A 6,000-nucleotide genomic window follows, 5' to 3' on the forward strand; every position below is an offset into this window, starting at 1 on the left:
ACTTCAGCAGTGTAGGAGCTGAAGGTATTGACACTATGTGGCAACCAGTGGAGAGGGTAACACCATGCTGTTCTAAGCATCTTATGGAAATTTATGAAGCATGGGGTGATTTATGTAGGCATGCTGCTGATAAATGTCAACATTGGCTCATCCCTCATGGGTCAGTTCTTTCATCAATGCTCCTTAACATCTCTGTGCACTGCTTGGAGGAGATCATCCAGATCCTTGGGTCTGGTTCTCTCCAATATGCAGATGACACTGAACTATACATATCTTTAGTTAAGCCACCAGAAGTGGTGGTTCTGCCTACAGAGATGTCAAAGGTGTGCGACAGCTTTTTGGGGCGCAAAGCGGGGGGGGGGGGCAAGAAAACAGCCACTTCTCACCTGCGTCGAGTGGAGCAGCAGGCGCCGTTGCCTGTGCTGCTGTGGTCTGGAGTGGTGGTGAGGGAGGGGTCTGGTAATGGGAGGGGACGTTCGCATTGCTGGTACTTTAATCCCAGGGTGCAATGGAGAAGAAGGGGAATGATGCACGTAGGTGGCTCATGAAACGCTGCATTGTCTTCTGAGGGGAAGAGCCCTTACTTTTGTCATGTAAAAGGTGTTTACTTGCAGGGGGTGAGCGGTGATGCTGATGGTGTGGCGGCTGTGAGGGGCAGCTCAAGTTGCAGCGTAGCGAGGCATGGAGGCAGATTCATTGTAGTGGGCATGAGGGGCAGCAGAAGTCGCCACAGAGTTAGGCTGGTAGCATGGTGCGTTGTTGTGGGCATTTGGGGCAGGGAAAGTTGGGCCAGAGGGAGGCGAGGACCCAGGCATGGCGCCGTGGGCATTTTGGGTAGCAGAGGTTTGCATGGAGGCAGGGGTGGAGCCAGGCGTGTCAGTGTTAGGGCCATGGGGGCAGTGAAAAGTGCACAAAAGTAGGCGGCTGGGAGTGTGTGGGTGCGGGAGTGAAGCATGGTGAGTGAGGTGGGCATACAGATGGATTGCCGTTGTTGGATATGCACAGCAGGAGGTGGTGGATGGAGGGGCTAGGTGGTGGCGGCAGGCGGTGTAAGAATGCAGTGACGCAGCTGTAGGCGGCATGGTCAATTGGCGAGGCAGCATGAGGGTGCGTGGGTGTAACGGGCGCAGCGTTCGGTGGCGGAGTGGGCAGTGGTGGGGCTGCAGGTGTGTGTGGGGGAAAGCATTTTATCTGGCTCAGGTGCATTACCTAAGGGAGGGGAGGTGTGGAAAACACGCTCGCATACATGAGCGACGTGTGAAATTTTGAGAGCATTCGGTTTCAGAGTTAGAGCATGACTCACAAACGAATGGTTAGCTTTTTATATAGAGAGATTGTTACACCATCAGTGCAATCCTAAATAGAGTTAATCTAGTCTAAGCCCATTGATTTCAGTAGGCTTAGATTTAGGGTTTCCCGCTCTGGGTTAGGAAATATTTGGAAATTGAGGGGGGGGGGTCAGGTATGAGGAGGGTGGGGTTTGGGGAAAGGATTTATTTTCAAAACAGTCATTTTCTCTGTCAGCTGAACAGTGTTACCTAGAGATCAGATATTTTAGCAAAAGATCTCCAGTCGTAACTGGAGGTTGGCAACCCTACTTTGGCTAGAATAACTCCATTTAGGATTGCATTAGAAGGTATGGAGTAGTTATCAGAAATATGGGAATACAATGGCCCATTCTGCACAACACAAATAAAATGACTTCAGATTGGAAATAAAAGTTTTTTGGGGAGGAGTTTGGACAGCTTCTCTTCAAAAACATCTTTTATTTCCTTCTCAAAATGTTTTATTTGGAAACACTAAACGAGCAATCTTTTTTCCTGAAACATTTTGAAAATGTTTCCTGCTTGCTGTGCGGAGAGCAGGAAATATTTTATTTCAGCAGCCCAATTTTGAAGCTCTTTTCTCTCCACTGCCCGCTGCCTCTCATTTTCTTCTGCTTCAGTTATTTTCTGTGCTATTTGCTGAAGTTTCAAAGGGATGTTTATTCATCTGGCGTCATGACTGCCCGACATTTCCATCATTAATGTGCATTATTAAACTCAGTATTGCCTCCTGATTATGCAAATGATGTTGGCTTACCATACTAGAATTGCTTATCCTGGGTGTATGGTGGAGTACTCATTTTGCAGTCCTTTTCCCACATGATTAGATTGCTTCAGATGTTCCCAGCAGTAGCGTGGGAGCAGCCATGATGAAAGTAATGGCTTTCCCATGTCATTGAAAATAATGTATGTTTTAGGCCTTAGAGGTTTTTAGTACTGTCATAGCTGAATAATACATTTCTGAAAACCTTATGTTCCTGGTCTATCATAAATTGAGAGTTATACTGAAGCAATGAAAACAAAATGTAAATGGGCTAGAAGACTACTAATGATTGTTCAGTAAACAACACTCTCACTTTGTCCAATGTATTAATTGTTTTCTTAATTCCAACTCAAATGTTATCAAATAACAGAGAAAAATGCCTTGAGGCAAAATGGAGTTTTCGAAGTTAATGGAGTTTTAGAAGTTAAATCATCTTTAATTAATTTAAGCTACGTAGTTAATTTAAGCTAGGTAGCATAATTCTTATGGTAGACAGTTTCTTGAAAATCTCAATCTACTTACCTCAGCCTTCTTCTTCACCCATTCTGTGTGTATTGTAAATGAGTAAAAAAAATTACCCCATAGATTTTGACTGTATTTTATTAACCTGGAAGCACAAGAGGACAACACTGCAACCTGACAATACTGCAACTTTTTCAAAGGAGAGAAAGTTGCTAAATGGGAATGAGTGACTAAACAAATTTGGAGTGGGGGAGGAATGTTGAGTAAATCCATACATTTTCCTCTAATGGTTTCCTGTCCTGCTTCAGGTGCTTTAAATGGAAATTAGAAATGTGAGTTTATATCACATGGGAGAGCCAGCTAGTGTCATGTGGAGTTCTTTGGTTGAGATACAAGCTTCTGCCACAATACTTTATTTCTCTGAGGATATGTGAACCATAATGGCTGAAATATTCCAGTTCAAATATTAGCACAAATCAGCCTATGGAGATAAAAGGGCTCATCTTTTCTCCCCCCCCAGGATTTCACTTTTGGCAGCAGCTGTAGCAAACCAGTTGTAAAAGTGTTCATATATTTCATATGCTACCATGTATTTTAAACTAACCATTACTTCTCAAAGCAATTTTTACAAGGCTGATGGATTGGAAGGTTTCCTACTTAGATACACAGTGAAACTGACATGTGAAATTCTTTGAACATATGGGGAATTCACAGATGTATTAATTTATTTTACAGAACTATCTTTCTTAACAGAAAAACCAAATGAACATAAAAGCATGTCGTGGGCTAGAAAGTAATCTCAGGGCCATTTTATATTTCTGATCTCTGTTAATAGTTGAGATATTTCAAAAGAAAGGCAATTTATGTCACTTGGCTTATGCAGCATCCAATCTAAGTTCTCTGAGATCTCACTGCTAGAAAATCGTTATATTTCAGAAGTCATCTTAAGCCCATGGGTCTCACTGTACTTGAGTTATGCTTCTGACAGTACTTCTTTTGACTACTGAACATCTTCTTTACTCAAATGACCTCTTTTAGAGGAATTTGGCCTAAATAACTTGGACAATTTGTACCCATTTGTTTTAGTTAATGGGCTCTGTATATTGAAAGTTAGTTCCTACCAGTGGCATATGGCCCTAGGGACAGGGGGTACCCTCTGTCCCTGGGCGCCACTAATCTGGTCACATGGGGGGGCACAAAATCGCCCCCCATGTGACCAGGAAGATGGCAAGGTAGCAGGAAGCTCCTTTGCCTTGTCGTCTTTGGGCAATTTTGGCCCCGCCCATGTCATTATTGATGTGGGCGGGGCCAAGGAAACCTGAGGACACTGCCCCCAAGCCTCACCCCATCTCCCCTCCCACCTTCTGGCTCCCAGCCGGCAGCCCCTTCTGCCCTCCCCTCTCAGGAGAGCACAAGCAACTGAGGCTCCGTCCTCATCTCCTTTGCTTTTGTAAACATGGAGGTGGGGCTCTGCCCCCATGCTTACAAAAGCAAAGGAGATGAGAATGGAACCTCAGTTGCTTCTGCTTTCCCCAGGGGGAGGGCAGAAGAGACTGCCGGCTGGGAGCCAGGAGCTGAGAGAGGGGGCAGGGCTGGGGGGCCTACCCCCTGAGCCCTGCCCCCCTGAGTGTAGTGGGGCACCCAGAAAACGGCTGTCTCTGGGCACCATTTTCCCACCATATGCCTCTGGTTCCTTGTCCAGTAGCTTCATAAAATAAACATAAATCTGGGGAGTTCCAACTTCCTTTGCTCGGTAGACATCTTAATATTTTGGCTTTTATAGCTTTTGTTATAGTTTTGTGAGGTTTTTGAATGAATTTTTTTTCCTGCAAATGTCTGCAAATATTTGAGGTCTTGACCCTCTGAGAGCTATCTCACTCTGCAGCAAAGCAAATCACATCCTTCCCTAGTCATATCCACATGTTCCTTACTGATGTGATAGTAAATCTGAGTCTAATTTGTACCTTTTGAGATTGCAGATCAAGATTTACATAAATGTACATTTCTCCTTATCAACTACCCCCCACCAACACACATCAAAGAATCTCTTAAGACTGACAGGAGAGTAGTGTTCTCCCCCCACCACTTGGACGTCCCTTAGAGTTTTTGGGATCAATCTTGTTATTTTCAAGCCTTGGTAGGAAGGAGTTGGCAGCTGACTTTCCCCCTGGCCTGAAGGTGTGCCTGGCTTAACAAAGAGGCTAGTTAAAGCCCAGTGTATCACTCAAGGTGTTATAAATAGCATTCAGAGCAGACCATTTCTCACCAAATCTACATTCAAATGGTCCAGGCATTTGCATTCATTAACCTTCAAAGCTCTCCCATGCTTTGGTCCAAAGCCCTGGAAAAGCAATCAACCCTTTTCAGTCTCTGGCATCACTGCTGTAACACCTCGTATCAACTCAGGACCCATTTTAGGATATAAAAGGGGTCCTTTACTTTGTATGTTTTTTTGTATTTTGGATCTGTGCCACACCCCCCCACTTGTATGTGGGTTCTATTTGTTTCTGAAAATGCTGGCTGTTTTCCTCTCCCACATGCTGCCTCTGTGGACCTCCAGGACTGGTAATTATCACCCTTCGTTAAACACTATCCAACTACTTCTCTTTTTCTACTAGTTAGCACTTGTATTCTTGTTGTGTGTATATTTTATAGCTTAACGTTTATTTTTATTAAAATTCATTTCTGTTCCAATAACCGCCTCTTTATTTTGAGAGTTCTCACCTGGGACAATCCTGCTATACACAGGTTATTGATTCAAGTTACCGTACCTCATCATATTCTGTCTCCAGCTAATTTCCCCAACTTAAGTGGAAGCAGTCTGCCTAAGAGAAAGTTCTATACATTTACAGTATCCAACTAATTTTTCAGTCAGTAAGGCAAAGTATTAGATCATACTTACTATGATGTTTTCTGAACTATTTCCTGAACTACTGGCTCTGAAGAGCAACTACACTGTGGAATCTAAGTGAAAGGACTGGCTCATTCTGTCCATTGTATTTAGAGAATATTTAGAAGTTCCAGGGACATTCTTGTTCATTGGGAATTTATGGATTTTTTTGGACATGTAGTCAATATATAATGTCTTTGTGAATGGATTTTGCCATCAGCAGGTTACCTATGAGTCACATAGCATCTCCTCTACCCAACTGTGAAGTAGTCTCTTTCCTATCTTGGTGGCCGTTAAACAAGCTCCATGAATTTCCTAATGTGAGCTGCTTTCAGTAACCAATTTTTGCATCATCAGATTTTTCAATAATTGGTTTGTATGGCTTGCTTTACACCAAGAAAAGCAATTTTCCTAGCATCACATTTTATGTAAGAGTGCTATTAGTCATATGCCCCTGCCAGTATATTTGACTTGCTTGTTGTCTGATGTTTCAGGTGAAGACTATTTAAGATTTATTTTGTAATTTCCAGTATGTCAATATAAAACATATAGTTGTTGCC

The sequence above is a fragment of the Sphaerodactylus townsendi genome, linkage group LG04 (genome assembly GCF_021028975.2).
Source record: "Sphaerodactylus townsendi isolate TG3544 linkage group LG04, MPM_Stown_v2.3, whole genome shotgun sequence".
NCBI lineage: Eukaryota > Metazoa > Chordata > Lepidosauria > Squamata > Sphaerodactylidae > Sphaerodactylus > Sphaerodactylus townsendi.